The 19,370-nt window shown below is 36.2% G+C and overlaps 1 pseudogene across 1 annotated transcript; it reads left to right on the top strand.

Annotated features, from left to right (window-relative positions):
• The first annotated feature begins 1,551 nt into the window (after positions 1-1,551).
• LOC306652180 (hsp90 co-chaperone Cdc37-like) lies at positions 1,552-12,924 on the top strand (annotated as a pseudogene). Its single transcript has 3 exons — positions 1,552-1,631; positions 10,340-11,196; positions 12,715-12,924. The product of its transcript is annotated as a hsp90 co-chaperone Cdc37-like (transcript).
• The last annotated feature ends 6,446 nt before the right edge of the window (positions 12,925-19,370 follow it).

Here is a 19,370-nt window from a genome sequence, read left to right as displayed (position 1 = left end):
TCCACCTCCTCACCCACTGACTCCCCCACTCACTGCCCAATGTAGTCCCCTTCCTTAATTCCTTGAAAGTACAGCTAAGGGTTGGCTCCAGGTCCTGGAAACACAGGTGGATTTGCTCACTACTTGTTTTCTGAAAAGCATCACCTTACCTAGTGTTGTCCAGGTACAACAAAAGAGGAGGAATTTAGGTCCTGTTTAAACCAAAGGATGCAGTCCTAGAGGTAATTTAGGGATAATAATGAGGATGTGCCAAATAAATAACAAAAGAAATAGTGACTTACATTGACTTAGGGGATGACAGTGGTAGACTAGAAAGATAGTAGTTAGTAGTTAGGGTGACTGCATTAGTCTATTTTCCTTTGTTGTAACTGAATATCACAGACTGAATAATTTTATAAAGAAAAAACATTTATTTTTTACAGTTCTAGAGGCAGGGAGCTTTGTGGTTGAGGGTCTGCTTGTAGTGAAGACTTCTTTCTTGGGTGGGGAAAGCTTTGTAGAGTCCCAAGGTGGCCCCTGGTGAGAGAACAAGTTTACTTACTTGGGTCATTCCCTCTTACTCTTTTTGTAGATCTACTAATGCAGTCACGTGGGTCCTATCTTCATTACTTCATCTAATTGCCTCCTGAGAACATCACCACCACATACCATTAACAGATGAAATTTGTGATTTTGTTTTAATATGAGTTTTAGAGGGGACAGACTCAGGCCACAGCAGTGCATCCAGAGCAGACCAGAGTATGAATTGAAGTGTTGATTGGTGGAACCGTCAGAAGGGAGAACATATTAGACTATCACTTGAGTTCTTCTGAAGTGGATAATGTAGCTAACAGAGCAAGGCTAATTTGCTCTTTCCTGCTTTTGACCCTGTGCAGAAGATGTCTGGAAAAAATGAACTTTAGTAAATAGATCTGTTGTATTATTTTCCTGTTCCTTACCTACCTTGTTGATAAGAACTGGAAGCATAGCCTTTTCTGATACTGTCAGGACTTCTGTCAGTTTGAGCAAGAAGCCTAAGAAGATAGGATAAGCAGCTGACCAAAGTTTGGAACTATGTTGCGTATGAAGGTGATTGTTGTTGAGATCTGGAAGGACAGTTTGGGACTTGGCTATTCTTGGTGCTGTTGCTTCCTGGACAGGAATTTATAAGTTCTTTAAGATTCAATGCAACAAAATTGTGAAGGTCTAATTTTATGACTTCCTAGGTCTCTGGACTAGGTATGCAGTTGAGAGTTTATAAAAATAGGTAGTATTCCCATAGTTGGTACATTCAGATTTCACAGAAGGCTTGTTCGTTTTCTGTTTTGAAGTTAATATCTAAAGGTGGAAGAAATTAAAGTTCAGATGAAGACTTTAAGGTAGAAGAGTGGACTGTAGTGGGGGTGGTCATACATCGGGATGATAAATTAGGAAACATGAACTCTGAAACCTGACACTTAAGATAGAAAGAAGGAGGGATATATTTTGAAATTAGAGCCAGTAGGAATTGAGGATGGTTTGGAGACTGAGGGAGAATGACCTGAATGCTGCCAAGAGGCAGAAGACCAAGAGATGGTGGACCACAAGACCCCAGCATTTTGCGAAGACACAGAGGACCTGTGTGAGATGGCCACCTGGAGCTCAACTGCCAGGTAAGAACTGCGCTTGCCACCTGGCACACACATGAGTAACAGTAGTGGGTGACCTGGTTTATTGGTTTACCTCCTTTCCAAAGGAGTAAAGTATTTTCTGCTCCAGTAGAAAATGTTTTTGCTAGAGGACTTAATTAAAGGAACTGTGGAGGGAACAAAAGAGGTGATTCTGTCAGTTTGGTGCTGGGGTGGGGTTTGAACCTCAAGAAGGTTGTCTGCTGTGGAGTTGCAGCTCCTGGGCTGAGGGTGAGAAATGCCAAGGTGCCACCCAAGTGCCTTTAATGGCATGAATAAGGTCAGAGGTGACCAGAAGAAATCTGGGGTCGCCCCATCCAGCTTACTTGCTTTGACTTTTTATCCCTCTGAGTGGGGTCCAGGGTACCAAGTGTCAGGACTGGTGGAGCTGCTAGGCTGTGTGTGTGTGTAGTCATGTGCACATGTGTGTGCAGAGTTCTGGGTGGGGTCCTCATTTGATTTCATATGGTGTTTCAAACATCACCTGCATCAACCTCCTAGAAGAGCCACTTGCTTGAATTACATTTAAGGAATCGAAGAGTAAATGTTGCTCTTAGAGTAACTCAGGTGAAGTTACTTAGTTGGGGTGTGCTTCATTGCTCTTCCCGCCAGTCTATACTCAAGCAGTGGTGGTTGCTGAATTGCTCCAGATTTCCTCTGTGGAACCCTCTTCAGGCACAGCCTCCTTACAGCAGGGCTAAATTCTGCTTGTATTAAAGGGTAGAAGCTTGGAGGGGAAAATTCACTGGAGCAGTAGATTTCACTTGTCTACTTGGCTGGGTGATGTTGGAATTGTAATCTTGACCTGTGCTTGTGCATGTGTGTGACTTCTTGCATGCAGTTTGGAAGTGAAGAGAAAGCAGGGGTTTGGTGTTGCATTCATATGGACAGATACCAAGAGTGCAAACCTTCATTTGAGTACAAGTGTTGTATTAACCTGTTGGAAATCTGTGAGGATATGTGCCTCCTACCCCACACCATGGATCATGTGTACAGTGTGAATGGATGGATCTCCTGGAGAGAAAAATGTATTCATCAGAGCAGTTGTGTTGTTAAGGACCCTGATTATTTCACTATGCATTTTGCACCATCCTTTTGTTTCAACCTTGAATTCTGAGTTCCAACAAGACAAATAACCTACACCCCAGTTTGTTTTTGCTTGTTTTCAGTCTGTTTTGCTTGTTTTTACTATTTGAAAAAATGGAAGTTATGGTTCATAATTATGTAGTCCAAATAATTATATATTGTGAGATCATTATATTCCACAAACCATTCATCACTATTTTCTGTGTTTAAAACATTGCCCATGGGTTTACTTTAGAGAGAGATCACGCAGGAGTATGTACTTTTTAGAAGGGAGAATGAGGAACCTAGAACAGATACCATATGAGTACTCTCTGTTTCAAATACCATGGGATAGATGCTGTGTTGTGTGCACTGTCTTGCAATGGAAGCCTTTATTTCAAGAAGCACATTGAAATGGATCATGACTTCCCCTTCAGTGTGTGTTCCAACACATGTGGTTCCCATCTAATGCTTCCAACCATAAATAGCTTGTCCTTACATTGCTTTACATGGTTTGCCTGAATTAGCTGAATATATAATTAGTGATTGTACTTTTTTGTTATTAGTGATTGTGGAGCTACAGGGCATATTGTTTTTGAGGGAGTTTCCATATAGAGATATAACTTTATCTTACATTACTAATTGAAAAATAATTATGTTGTAGATCTGATGTATATGGTTTCTGTAGGCTGGATGCTATGAGATTGAACAGACCATGAAACTTGTCATGGTGCAATTCTGTTGTTTTTTTTTTTTTTTTCAGTAATTGTGGATGATAATTCAAATGGATTGGATAGGTATAGTGGGTTCTGGGATGAAAAGTAGATTTGAAAAGTCTCTGGCATGGAAAATTACTTTGAGGCAAAAGTGTAAATTGGGAACAGGAATGTGTGAAATTGTTTAAGATTTAGAGAAAATAGACCAGTTATAATAATTTGTATTAAGTCCACATTAAAAATTATTTAGAAAACTGTGCTTTAAATTTTATAGGAATGTATGCATATTAATTACCCTCTTTTTTCCTGGGGAGGAGGAATAATAAAATATCACTTTATTTCTTAAGATTATTTAAGGCTGCATAAACATTCTTTTTTATTTTTTTTGTTTCTTTTTTCTTTGTTTTAATTAGTTTTACATGACAGTAGAATGCACTTCGATATGTCATAACATAAATGGAGTATAATGTCTCATTCTTCTGTACATGATGTAGAATCACGCTGGTTGGGTATTTTTTTAATTTATTTTTATCTTTTTAAATTTAATTTTATTGTAAACAAATGGGATACATGTTGATTCTCTGTACTTGGAGTAAAGGCATATCATTTGTGTAATCATACATTTACATAGGGTAATGATGTTTGATTCATTCTTTTATTTTTCCCTTCCCCCCACCTCTCCCACCCCTCTTTTCTCTCTATACAGTCCCTCCTTCCTCCATTCTTGACCCCTCCACCCCATTATGTGTCATCATCTGCTTATCAGCGAGATCATTCTTCCTTTGGTTTTTTGAGATTGACTTATCTCACTTAGCATGATATTCTCCAATTTCATCCATTTGCCTGCAAATGCCATAATTTTATTATTGTTTATGGCTGAGTAATATTCCATTGTTTATATATACCACAGTTTCTTTATCCATTCATCAATTGAAGGACATCTAGGTTGGTTCCACAATCTGGCTATTGTGAATTGAGCAGGTATGAATATTGATGTGGCTGCATCTTTGTAGTATTTTGCTTTTAAGTCATTTGGGTATAGGCCAAGGGGTGGGATAGCTGGGTCAAATGGTGGTTCCATTCCAAATTTTCCAAGGAATCTCCATATTGCTTTCCAGATTGTCTGCACCAGTTCGCAGTTCCACTAGCAGTGTATGTGTGTGACTGTACCTTTTATCCCACATCCTTGTCAACTCTTGTTGGTTTTTGTGTTCTTGATAATTGCCCTTCTGCCTGGAATGAGATGAAATCTTAATTTTGATTAGCATTTCTCTAATTGCTAGATGTTGAACCCTTTTTCATATATGTGTTGATTTGTATGTCTTCTGTGAAGTGTCTCTTCATATCCTTAGCTCCTTTACTGATTAGGTTATTCTCTGTTTTGGTGTTCGGTTCTTCATATATCCTGTAGATGAGTGCTCTATCTGATGTGTGTGTGATAAAAATTTTCTCCCATTCTCTAAGTACTCTCTTCACATCGTTTCCTTTGCTGAGAAAAAGATTTTAGGTTGATATTTTCATGAAAATAAATGTTTAAACTTCCTCAAATAGTAAAAAAATGGCAAACCCATCTTTATACTCCTGTACTTACTCATTCTGAGTGGGAAGGTGTAATGGAATAAGACAAGAGCATTCCCCAGTTTGTTGGTCGTCTGTCATTGTTGAGCTGTCTGGCATGTAAAGAGGTTCTAGCAGGATCTTTGTCAGGGAATAATAGTCCCCATATACTTTGGTTCTCAGCTAAGCAATGCCTCTTGCAACTGGTCTGAGAACACATCTGATGATAGAAAGAAGGTTGAAGATAATTTGAAATATCATGTCTTTGGGTATGAAGGGAATACAGAAAATTTTCTTCTCATTATCAGAACAAGAGTTGCAGAGATATGACAGTACAGAAGATAATGTGGGCCTCCCATAGGCATTACATTCTCAGAATTATAAGATGTTCCTATTTTCTGTGCATTGGCAAGTCAGCATCCCTTCTGAGAAGGGTTTGATGGATGTGGTCATGAAAGAGAGAGTCACAGCACACAGCATTCATGAGGCACACAGGGCTCACCTCCTAATACTATAATGTCTGCTCTGCCTGGATTTGTCTTCCACAGCTGTGTTTTACCATCTGCAGATAATAAATAATAGTGGGAATAGGTGGTAGGCTATACCATGGGCAGAGAAAAGATGGAAACCAACTTGCTTCTATATTAGTTCCCCTCATTCTGATATCAGCTTACTTTAGTCCCATCATCACCAATCCAGAGGCATCTGAGAATCATTCTGGTATTTCAGGATGATTCTTAGTCCACATCGGGCATCAGATTTTCTAAAATCCAGTTTCATTAAAATGAGCCATCTGAGTCCTTGTTTTAAATCTCTGTCACTCTTCATTCTGTTTCTGATGTTCTTGGTTGTGAGCACTTTTTAACATTCTTGATACATTTCTGGTGGGACTTCAGGAAGGAACACACATAGATTCACACCCTCTCATCCAGCATAATAATCAGTTACCCCAAGTGCAGCTTTCCGGAATCCTCAAGGTCCTTGAAGAAGTAGGTCAACTATGATGGCATGACTAAAATCCAGGACCACAGAGGCAGAGTGAGAAGGTGTCATGGGGCCAAGTTTCTGTTGTGAACACTCAGGCTAAGATAGAAAATGTAACTTTGTTAAAAAAAATCCTCAAAGAACAAGTTTCTGATATTTTAGTATCCATTGGAGAGTTACAACAGCCTGACTGGGGTCTAGAAAGGTTTTCATCAAAAAGAGAAGATTGTATTTAAGAGTGCAGCGTGTGGTTTTCATTGTGTTTATACTGACATTAATTGAGCTTCTGGGGCTAAAAACATAAATTCAAACTTCTGCAAGTCAGGGAAAGGGAGATTTCAGCAGTTTCTTAGTGCTGAATTGATAGAGTCCTGGCAGTCGCACACTTTTAAGTCTTAAACAGTCATAGCACAAGACTATGGAAAGACTGGGGAAAGGAAAATATGTTAGAAATTAAAAATGATATTGATGTTTAAATACCAGCTATTTTATTTTTTTATAAATCATGCCTTTGTAAATATGCTACTTCTAGTAATCATAATCATCACAAAAGAAAGGCCATTTTACGAACTTTTGTAAGATTCTGGAATTGCTTGGAATTTAGCAGCAGTGTTTACTTTACATGGGCAATAAATCAAAGTCTCACGTTGTAACTCTAACCATATCACTAAGCTGCAGAACACAAAAGTAAATCCCTATGAAATATAGAATAGTACACTAAAAGGACTTAATTAATGAAGAAAAAAGTAAAAAGGCAAGAAAGGAGAAATAAATTCACAATGAAATGGAAGAAATATAGGTACAAATTCAACATCAGTAATTCCCTCGTAACAAAAATACTTCTTGAGGAAATTCACATGGATTGATATGCTAGATTGATATGATATGCTAGATTGATATGCTTGAAAAAAAATGCAAAGAAGCTAAACATAAGCATTATTGAAGAATTATATAAGGGAAGATTAGCCAACATAGAGCTGCTGCAGCTATATTGGTAGTATCCCAAACAATTAAAAGGAAAGAAATTTCACTACAGAAAAGTGGGACATTTGTGCAAAAACACATTGTCCCATAAGTTATATGCTTAAAATATGTAGGTTACAAAAGAGCAAAAGATGCAGGAAGCATTTGGGATGAACTTTGAAAGACAGGTATGTTTTGTAGGTTTCTATAAAGAGAATGAAGCATTTGAGGAGAGAAGAGTGTATTGCAGGGTATTGGGATAGAAGAGTGGCCATGTGTTTGGTTGAATTGGGTGTGAATATGAATAGCAGATGACAATTGTGTTTATACTGAATTGTGCAGTATTTTTGATGTCTAGCTTTAACACAAGCCTTTTCTGTGTCTTTTTAGCTACTTTGTGTATCTGAGAAAGTGTCTTTTAAAATTTTTATTTCATTATTTAATACAGTCTTCCACATAACTATTTCACAGTTTTATTGATTGATAACATTTTCTTGCTCTAATACCCTTGGTTACATTATTAGTACTTGTGATTGTATTGTTCATTGTATGAAAATTTTAAATCCTTATTCATACAATTTCTTCCAAAGAAGTCAGCATACTTAATAGTGATTGATTTATCGATCATCTCAGCAGTTAACTCACCAAACACAGAAAGTATCCTACGTTCTCAGGCATCTAGAACCCAGCTTCAACTTAAGGGTCATTGTGTGGCCTTACTATTTTGATGAAAGGAACACTCAGATGTTGGAGTGGTGGGCATATTCTGTTTCTAGCCAATAGGAAGGAATAAGTGTAGCAGTGTCCTTGAACTCACAGCTGCATACCATGTGCGGAATTGCCTCTCATGCTCTTAAGTAAACTAATATTTGTATCTCAGGGGAATTGAGAATTGAGGTTTGGCAATGGTATTGTAGTAAGTTTTGAAATCACGTATTGAGAAGCTTCCAACTAGTGAGCTTGGCTGCTTTCTTGCTTGATTTGTCTCTTCCTTCCTCCTTTTCTTTTTTTTTTCCCCTTGATTATCTCAAAAGTTCCATGACAAAGTTCAGAAATTCCTTTTTTCTTGCTTGTATTAATCTGTTATGGAAGCAATTTCTTTTTAAGTCATAGAAATTTTCAATACTAAAATTCCTGATTGATTCTTTTTTGTTATGTTTAATCACTGTTGAATTTCTCATTGATACAATTTGTTATTTCATTGTATTATTTACCTGTATTTTCTTTCATCTTTCTGAGTTTCTTTAGGAACTTTATTTTGAATTCATTTTCAGGGATCTTAAAAATTTCCTGCAGTTTGGGATCTATTTAAGGAGAATTTCTGTATGTTTATTGAGTTGTCATGCTTCCTTTTTTCATGCTTACATGTTGATGTGTGCACATATTGTTTAGAAGTTACCACTTCTAGTTTTACAAAGCAACTTTTGTAGAAAATACTTCTTCAGTTAAATCGGATATAAAATATCAGTGGTATAGTGCTTTGGTTTTGGGTGTAGGTAAACTCAAAAGGGCAGCCTCCATGTGATTTCTTCATCTGTAACCTGTATCACCAGTATCTATGAGTACCATCTAAGTGGTGCAGACTTCAGCAATTCATGAAGTTACATGTAAATCTTTGCAGGAAACATGAGCTTAAAAGGCCCTACAGATCTGAAAACCAATGATTCTGTAGCTTGTGACAATGGCATCTAGTGTCCCACTGCTGCCAGATGTGGAACAGACCTTACCCAAGTCCCAAAAGACAAATACAAGTGATGGTAGGGCATTGGGAGATAAGAACTGAAGTCCCAAGGCTGTATTCTAGGATAGAACTTCTTTAGGCTTCATAGAGCAGTCATGGGTCACAACAGGCATGTGGCATCCATAACTCTAGTCCTAGATCTTTAGGAAACTTTTTCCATCCTTTCTGTTTTCCATCCTGTGATGTATGCAGAGGTCCAAGGTTTCTGGAAGTATCTGGGTGTTGTGTCCTGGTCCCTAAGGTAGAATGGCGACTAGCTGTTTTAGCATCTTTGATTCTAGGAGTTGATAAGTGACCAAGATGACCTTCTTTTGACTAAAGTTCTCACTCAGAATCAAATCAGTTCCCCATTGGATTCAAACCTATGAGCAATTTGGAATTCTTCAGTAGTTAGGACTTACAGCTCCTATGGGGATTGATGCATTTTTCTGGTTTACCCTTTCCTGGAAATGTGGAAACCCCTTCTCCTCAGCCCTGGGTAGCTTGTATTTGCAGTGTGCTTTGTTCCTTTCTGAGTTTCATTGTTGTTTAGGGTTTCCATCAGTTTTTTCCCAATTTCCAGACTTCTCCCTTGGTTACTTTGCTCAAAATGCATTCTTTAGCACCCTGTTTGTTTTCTGTGGCAGATTATTATAAGCACCTCTATTAAGCCTCCCCCTTCCTCTGCTTTAAAAAATACAATTAAATTTTTGCTCTGAATCATTACTAGGAAATTTGATTTTTAATACACATGGAAAGAGATATTATTATGTAAGATACTTGATATTTCAAACTTTCTGATATCCCAGACATCAGTTTTATCCTAGAGGAAGCATGCTTTCTGCTTTTCACTTACTTCTACTGCCTGTTTATTGAGAGATATTTGTAATTTTCCCAGTTACTCTGTCAGTCCCTGTGACTATGACTCAGGTTCCAAATTGACTCAGTTATACAAATCTTCCCAGTCCTACTTCCCACTTCTTGCAAGCAATCCAGGTTTTAGAATATATATTATCCTTTCTTGTTTCTAAACTTATTTCTTGTGGACTATTATAGAGATAAATATTAATACCAATACCTATTTTAGTAATTTAAAAACAACTTTATTCAGTGAATTTTGAAAATCATTCAAATTTTTGGAAAGTAAAAAGTAACAAACATTACTCCTGATGGGGAAAATGTTTTTCAGATATGCTCATGAAATACATGTGTTGCATAAACTACCGTATGTTTTAAATTAATGATAAGTTTATCAGTCCTATTTTATTAAATATTTGTGTTTTATGTGTTTCCGTTAATTTTGTACATTCCAGATATTTTTTGTTACTGAGAATGAATTTAGCAGTTACATAATGAGAAATAATAAATATAATGGATTATAAAAATTATAGCTGTTTATGTATACATGTGCTAATACATAATCTTTTTGTTGTGTGTAATAAAAATTCAAGTAATTTTTCATTATTAAGAAAAGCATACATCTCCATTCATTTAAGCAATTCACTGATAATTTTCATCAGTCTTAATGAGCCATTGAAGACTACATACCTTTGTACATCAATTTAGAGTGTAATTTAAGTATAAAATCAATTCCCTAAACTTTTTGCTTTGCTTACATTAATAAAAATGGTGAAGAGGTGGGCCTCCACAACCCAAATCTTCAGCACTGCTGCCTCCTCTTCTATCAGAGCCAGAGCTGCTGGTCTACCAAGTCAAGACTACAGCATGCAGGACCATATCCCAGTGTCTTATGATAAGGATGAAATACACCCCAACAGTGATATGATCAGCCTCTTCCTCTGGCAACACCAAGCCCAGATGGAGCACATGGATCAGTTCCAGAAGAAGGAAGAGCTGGTCAGGGGTTACTATGAATGCAAGAACAAGGTGGCTGAAGGAGCTGGAGGTGGCCAAAGGTGGCCAGGCAGACCTGGCACTACTGCAGGTTGAGAAGCAGAGCTGGGAGAAGAAACTGGAGATGTGCTAGAAGGAAAAGAGCACATTCTGGAAATTGGACACACTCAGTAAAGATGGCTTCAGCAAAATCATGGTCAATACCAAGCCTGAGAAGGCAGAGGATGATTCTGAGGAAGTGAGGGATCAGAAACCCAAAACTTTTGTGGAGAAGTAGAAAAAGACCAGCGCTTTGGCTTGCTCTGCAGCTGGGATGATAGCCAGAAGTACCTTGTCAATATCCACTTGGTGTGTGAGTAGACAGCCAGTTATTTGGTTATCTGGTGCGTTGACCTAGAGGAGAAATGTGCACTCATGGAGCATGTGGCCCACCAGACAATTGTTATGCATTTCATCCTGAAGCTAACCAAGAGTCTGCAGGTGGATTCTCTTGCCTGCCTCACACTGCTCAGACTCAGATTAGGATAGCTAACCCACCTGTGCATGGAGGGAGGGATTTAATGATGAGCTGGAGGCCTGCAAAGAGCATGTTCAGGGCTGAACCAAGCTGCACATCAAGAAGGCCACAAAGGGGTATGAGACAGAGGAGTGCAAGAAGCAGCTGAGCCCTGGTTATCTGGACTCTGTCCGGGTCTATGAGTTCTTCCATGAGGAACTTTAAAAGTGCTTTGATGTAAGCAATAGTAACAAAAACGGCATGGTATTGGTACCAAAATAGAAAGGTAGATCAATGGTACAGAATAGAGGACACGGACACAAACCCAAATAAATACAATTTTCTCATACTAGACAAAGGGGCCAAAAATATGCAATGGAGAAAAAATAGCCTCTTCAACAAATGGTGCTGGGAGAATTGGAAATCCATATGCAACAGAATGAAACTAAACCCATATCTCTCACCATGCACGAAACTAAACTCAAAATGGATTAAGGACCTCAGAATCAGACCAGAGACCCTGCAGATTATAGAAGAAAAAGTAGGTCCAGATCTTCAACATGTCGGCTTAGGACCAGACTTCCTTAACAGGACTCCCATAGCACAAGAAATAAAAGCTAGAATCAACCACTGGGATAGATTCAAACTAAAAAGCTTTCTCTCAGCAAAGGAAACTATCAGCAATGTGAAGAAAGAGCCTACAGAGTGGGAGAATATCTTTGCCAATCATATTTCGGATAGAGCACTAATCTCCAGAATCTATAAAGAACTCAAAAAACTCTACTCCAAGAATTCAAATAATCCAGTCGACAAATGGGCTAAGGAAATGAATAGACACTTCACAGAAGATCTACAAGCAATCAACAAACATATGGAAAAATGTTCAACATCTCTAGTAATAAGAGAAATGCAAATCAAAACCACCCTAAGATTCCATCTCACCCCAATTAGAATGGCAATTATCAAGAATACGAGCAACAACAGGTGTTGGTGAGGATGTGGGGAGAAAGGTACACTCATACATTGCTGGTGGGGCTGCAAATTAGTGCAGCCACTCTGGAAAGTAGTGTGGAGATTCCTTAGAAAACTTGGAATGGACCCTCCATTTGACCCAGCTATCCCACTCCTTGGCCTATACCCAAAGGACTTAAAATCAGCATACTACAGAGATACAGCCACATCAGTGTTCATAGCTGCTCAATTCACAATAGCCAGACTGTGGAACCAACCTAGATGCCCTTCAGTTGATGAGTGGATAAAGAAACTGTGGTATATATATACAGTGGAATATTACTCAGCCATAAAGAATGATAAAATTATGGCATTTGCAGGCAAATGGATGAAATTGGAGAATATCATGCTAAGTGAGATAAGCCAATCTCAAAAAGCCAAAGGACGAATGATATCGCTAATAAGTGGATGATGACACATAATGGGGGGAGGGAAGGGTTAGTGTTAGCGTTAGAGTTAGGGTTGGGGGGGGCAAGTATGGAGGAAGGAAGGACTGTATAGAGGGAAAAGAGGGGTGGGAGGGGTGGGGGGAAGGGAAAAAATAACAGAATGAATCAAACAACATTGTTCTATGTAAAATTATGATTACACAAATGGTATGCCTTTACGCTATGTACAAACAGAGAAACAACATGTATCCCATTTGTTTACAATAAAACTAAAAAAAAAGAAAAAAGAAAAAGAAAAGAAAAAAAAAAAAAGTGCTTTGACGTGAAGGATGTGCACATGCTCCAAGATGCCATCAGTAAGATGGAATCCACTGATGTGAAGTACCACATACAGTGTTGCATCAAGTCTGATCTCTGGGTTCCCAACTCCAAGTAAGGCCAAAGAGGGGAAGGAGGCAGCCCCTGGGACCTATTGCTGGAAGCCATCTCCAAGCCAGATGATGAGAAAGATGTCAGCACATGACACCCCAGGCACCACCACCACCCACCCGTTTGGCTGTAGGCCTATGTGCTCCCCTTTACAGAAAATAAAAATAGAAACCATCTCTCTAGCCCCTAGCTTCCTCCAATTTGCTGCTACCCCCAGTCTCAGCCCTGCCTTTCTCTTCCATTGCTTTATTCCCCAGTGCTCATCCAAGTCTGTGCTTTAAGTCAGGGGGCTTTACTGCCTACAGCCCCTCCAACCCATCAGCATTATGCCAAAGGCACAGGGGTCCTGGGAGAGACAGAGGTTGCAGACCTGCCCTCCATTGGGCAGAGGGTTCCCAGTCAAGAAGCTGGTCGCTGTGGGTCTATCAAGTCTTCTATTTGGTAAACAGCAATGATCCTCCAATAAAGGATTTCAGATGCATGCTCTCTCTATATATTTGTATATATAGTCTATTCAACAAAAGGAATAAGTATTAAATGTCAGAATATGATTTTATTTTTACATATAATCAAAATGTAGCAAAATACTCATATGCTTCCTAGTTTTTGTAAGTATAGTATCATATAACAAACTAAAAAATCCAGCACTTATTTCTGAGATTTCAGGAGATAGCAAGATCGAGGTACCAGCAGTTTCCATGATTGGTGAAATGTCTATTTCTGGTAGATATTTCCTTTCAGTGTTTTCTCATGTGTTATGAAGGGAAAACAAAAGAAGCTCCCTTGAGCCTCATTTATTTTGTTATTAATATTTCATACTTGCCTAAATATATTTTAACTAATATGTGAAAATATAAAATTGTACATATTAATGAGTAATTGTGTGAAATTTTATTATATGTATACGTTGTGTAATATGTAAATTGGTTTAAATATATTAACCTTCTCAAACACAAATCAATTATTTATGGTTCAGCCATTCAAAATTCTTTCTTCTACCTTCATAAAAGCAGTAGTACTTTACCTTTTTATCCACTACTTTCTATTGCACTAACATGCCATAGAACCTCATAACTTCTTACTTCTGACTATCTTCCTTTCCTCCTCCTCCTCTATCTCTCCAGCCTCTGGTAATCGCCATTGTACCCTCAACTTCTATGGGCTCAGCTATTTTAGATTCCACATATTAGTGATACCATGCAGCACTTTTTCTGTGCTGAGTTTATTTCACTATCATAATCTCTAGTTACACACATTGTCACAAGTGACAGGATTTTATTCTTTTATCTGAATAACAGTATGTCATTGTGTGTGTGTGTGTATATATATATATATACATACACACATACATACCACATTTTCTTTATCTGTTCATCTGTTGTTGGCCACTTAGGAAGTTTTCACTTCTTGGTAATTGTGAATAGTGCTGAAGTGGATATGGGAGTAGAGATGTCTAATCAATATATTGATTTCATTTCCTTTGGATACATACCCAGTAGTGGGATTTCTTGATTACATGGTAGTTGTATTTTAAATTTTTTGAGAAATATCCAATTTTTTTTCCAAAATGAGTGCACTGACTTACATTTCCAGGTTTTTCTTTTTCTTCAGATTTTCACTAGTAATTTGTTTATTTCCTTCTTTCCTTCCTTCCTTCCTTTCTTGTTGAGGTTTATTTGATAATTGCTGTTCTTCCTGAAGTGAGTAGATATCTCATTGTCATTCTGATTGAATTTTCCTGATGATTAGTGATATTGAGAAATTTATCTTGTACTTGTTTTCTATTTTATGACTCGGAGAAGTGCTCAGTTATGGTACCCATTTTTAATCAAGTTATTGTTTTTGACTGTTGAGATTTTGGAGTTTCTGATACATTCTGCTTATTAACCCATTGCTAGATGTGTAGATTGTAAATATTTTCTCCCATTCTCTAGGTTCCCTCTTCACTCTGTTGATTGTTTCCTTTTCTTTACACAAATGAAAATATGTTTATGAATACTCTTAAAATATTGAATCTTTTTAGTATTTCTTTACTCCCTTTATCTTTTTTAAACCTGGTTACAGTTCAACCATCTCTTTTCCTCCAAGTACTTCATTCACTTTCCAAATAAGTAGTTATTTAGTAAATTTTAAGTATGAGAGTAAATAATCTACCCAAATGTTTTATAACATTCACTTTATGAGCAAATATGTATTGTACTCTTGCCAAATATTAGATGCTATTCTCAGGAGCAGAGAATCAAATATCAATATTATTTTTCAAAATAATAACAGTGGACAATATAGGCACATTAATTGATGCATATCATTTGCTGCTATGATTGTGTTGATAATCAGAAGTAATTGCTGGGAATTAAAAGAGAGGCACAGCACCCTAATTTGGCATGTGTGTGCTTGCAAGTCTTACTGTAAGAGGTGAAATAAAAGCCAAATCTTATGTCCTTAAATAGATGAATAGATAAAGAAACTGTGGTATATATACACAATGGAATATTAGTCATAAAGAAGAATAAAATCATGGCATTAGTTGGTAAATGGATGGAGTTGGAGAAAATAATGCTAAGAGATATAAGCCAATCCCAAAAATAGCAAAGGCCAAATGTTTTCTCTGATAAGTGGATGCTGATACGTAACAGGGTGGGGAGTGTGAACGTAAGTGAAGAATGGAAGAACTTTGGATTGTGTACAGAAAAATGGGGTGGGGAGAGGACAGAGGGAAGGAAAAATGATGGAATGAGAAACATTATTACCCTTTGTACATCTGTGATTACAGATGCTGTGTCTCTACATCCTGTGTGACCACAGAAATGAAAAGTTGTACTCCAATTGTGTACAATGAATCAAAATGTATTCTGCTATCATGTATAACTAAATAGAACAAACAATAAAAAATATAAAACAAATTTAAAAAGCCAAGTCTTACAAAATCTTAATTAGAACTCTCAAATTACAAAGAAATTATGAACAACAATATTGTTTGATACCACCTTTTTGAAACTGAGTCATGATCAAAATGTCTGTTTCTATCTTACCGGAGCTCATGGAGGGTTCCTGCCACTGACCATAAATAATATGGCAGCTTCTATGATATGCCATTTAGAACATGCAACTACATGAAGCACTTTGGCAAATTATGAAGTACCTCTTTGCTTTTTTTACCTTAAAATAGGAATGATGATATTATCTACTTCAGTGTCTTTGTGGGAAGTAAATGAGATAATACATTTAATATATTTAGAAAACTGCTAAGCATCCTGTTCTCAAATATAGTATTATGGTAGCTTTTAAATGATACCTCCAAAATTATCAAAAATATCCATCTCAAATTCTATATTAAAGTATTTCTCAGTTGATAACTTATAGACACAACCTTTGGAGAGTTTCAGTTTCCATGTCTTTGACAAATTATTTATCTGGTCCTAATCCATTCTATTGGAAGAATGCTTGAATGCTTAAGGAAACTGTTTATGAACTGACTATGAGAGAAAAAAAACACAAATTATATCTTCTTCAAAAGTGTTCTAAAATGAAAGTAATTGAATATTAATAGTTCTTATAAAAACAAAGTATCTGTTAGAAGAGCATAAAAATTTGATAATTATTAAAAGATAAGGTAATTATAACTGAATGCAATCTTCTGAGTCATAGGACTGATAAATATGCATTTCAATACATTAGAACAGGATATTGGTTGGATAAACAATTTTGTATTGATACAAAGACCAGGAAAGATTCTGTGAACTTTTAGAATGATTTATTTTCTGGAAAATATTCAGAGAAGTCAGTTCTAGCCTTCTGAAGGTGAGTCTGTTCTAGAGTTTTCCCCATGATAAAAACATGTCTTAGAGCCTGAGAGCCAAGACTCAGGTACCTCCCAAAAATGTAGCATGGTGGAAATCTTACTCTAACTTCTTAGCCAGAATATGGAGACCTGGACCCATCCTCAAAATCGTAGCCCAGATATTCAATAAAGAAAACAAATGACACAGAAGAAAAGCCATTGCTCTTCACAGCTAACATTGAAGTAAACACAATGAATGAATGGAAGCTAAGTGGGTTAAAATTAGAAAGTTTATTTATTTGCTATTGCATTTTTAGAAAGAAAATCTATTCCACTTTACATACTAACAATAAGCAGAAAGAGGTATTGTTAAATGATTATTTATACCTTGGAAACAGCTTATGTGGGAAACATTATTAAATGCTATCAAAATACACTAAAATAAATAAATATTTATAGAAATATGTTTGCATTTAAGAAGATAATATTTTAAATTTGTTTCTAATTCATCCTTAAGCACATTTAATTTCAATAAAAAGACTAACAAGTTTACAAGATAATTTTTTTCAAGTATCAATAAACTTATTCAAAAACTTATTTGAATACCAAAATTTAATAACAGGGTACACATTTCTGAAAAGCTAACCATGTGGGAAAATTATCCTTTCTGCTATCAAGGCTTATTATAAAGCTGTATCAAATAAGAAATATGCCTTTGGAATAGGTTTATATAAATAGACAAGTGGAATATAGGTCAGAAACAGAACTTGTAAGTATAGAGTTGTCAAGAACAAATTAATAAAGAGAAATTTATTTAAAATTGTTGAAACGCTTATATAAAGAGATGACTTAAAAACAAAGCTTTTTATAGAATCCACAAAAATACATTATGGAAGACATAATGGATAGATCTAAAAATTAAAAAATATATAAAAAATACTTTTGATTAGAGAATTTACTACCATCCAGAACCTTTTACATTGGGCTACCTAGCTAATAGAATGTCCCTTTTAGTAATTTAGTATTGTGTTTGAGCTGGTCGCAGACCTGAAATTGACAGAAAAGCCTGGCAATAAAAGGCCAAATGTTTGGATGCTTATAATCATAGGAATTCTTATTGTTCTTTTCCTAAAGCATATCAAATATTTCATTACAGAATTTTAAATTTAAATTGCTTGTAATGAAAACTAATGTGTTTTTCATTTTTGAATCCAATCATTTATTAGTTTCATATGGGCGTTATTAATAGTAAAGTTCCATGGAAAGACTAACACCATTAACCCCAAGACCCAGAACAAATTTACCTTGAAAACCAGTGTTATGGTTTGGAACTGGAATGTCCTCCCCTCCTGTGTTAGGCAATGCAGCAATGCTCAGAGGTGAAAAGATGAGTTTATGAGGGTTTGACATAATTGGTGGATTATTCTACTGATGGATTAATTATAAGGGCATGGCTGGAAGAAATAAATGACTGGGGAGGTAGCCTTGGGTACTACATCTGTCCCTGCCCCCTTTCTGTCTCTCTCTGCTTTCCATGAGTCAAGCAATTTTCAAGAACAATGCCCTTCCACCATGATGTTTTTCCATATCTTGGGCTCAAAGAATTAGAACTGGCCAACCATGGATTGAGTCCTGTGAAACAGTGAGCCAAAATAAATTTTTCTTACTTTCTGTAGTTCTTGTCAGGTTTTTGGTTAAAAAAAAAAAAAAAAAACTGACTACTATAACCATTCTAGACCTCCTAGATGCATTCAATTGTGTGATATTTTGAAGAATGTACTTTAAAAATAAACTACCTTCCTAGTAAAATGTTCACCTTATGTCATACCAATACATTAAATTTAATCTATTAGCTATCATAAATTAACATTTCAGTTGTCATTGATTTCAATATATTTTTACAAGTTGTTTAACTTATTTAAAACTGACATGATTAATCTATTTTAAGATCATAATGAAAACAATTATTGCAAGAAGGAATTATTTCTTATTGAATGAATTTCTTTTTGTGAGCATTATTTCCACAAAATTTGCATAATCTGAATGTATTACTAAACAAATTGTGGATGTAACATTGACTTTGCATTTATCTTTTATTTTTAAGTGTTCCACAGATTAAATATTGCATATTTTTATCATTACCAGCATTATTCATACACTTCTTTAGTAAATTGCATGTTATATATATATATATATATATATATATATATATAAAAGACTATGAAATATGTAAATCTAGGACATGATGTACACCTTAATTTTCTGAAATTTAACTCAGGAAGTGTATTGTGAAGCAGATATTGAATAAAGGAAAACAAAATATTAAAGTAGAAATACTTATAGTAAAATACTGAGCAATATTAACTAAATTTGTAAAAATAAATTTGCTTCAAAAGTGGCAACTTATAACATTTTAAAACATTACGATCAAAAGATAACTATACCAATGTGTGGTGGCCTGTAACCCCAGAAGCTTGGAGAATGAGGCAGGAGGATCTCAAGTTCAAATCCAGACTCAGCAATGACTATTTGCTAAGCAACTCAGAAAGACCCTGTCTCTAAATAAAATATAAAATTGGGCTTGGGATGTGGCTCAGTGGTTGAGTGCCCCTGAATCCAATTTCTGGTATACCCCCCAAAAAGATATCTATAACTGTACACTATAGTCATAATTTGCCCTAGTCTTACAATTCCAATGAATTTATGAATAAATTCCAACATAATAACAAATGGGATTAATGAATACATATAATAGAAAT

This window comes from Sciurus vulgaris (assembly GCF_902686455.1).
Source record: "Sciurus vulgaris genome assembly, contig: HiC_scaffold_138_arrow_ctg1, whole genome shotgun sequence".
NCBI lineage: Eukaryota > Metazoa > Chordata > Mammalia > Rodentia > Sciuridae > Sciurus > Sciurus vulgaris.
This window is presented reverse-complemented; position numbering and strand designations above follow the sequence as displayed.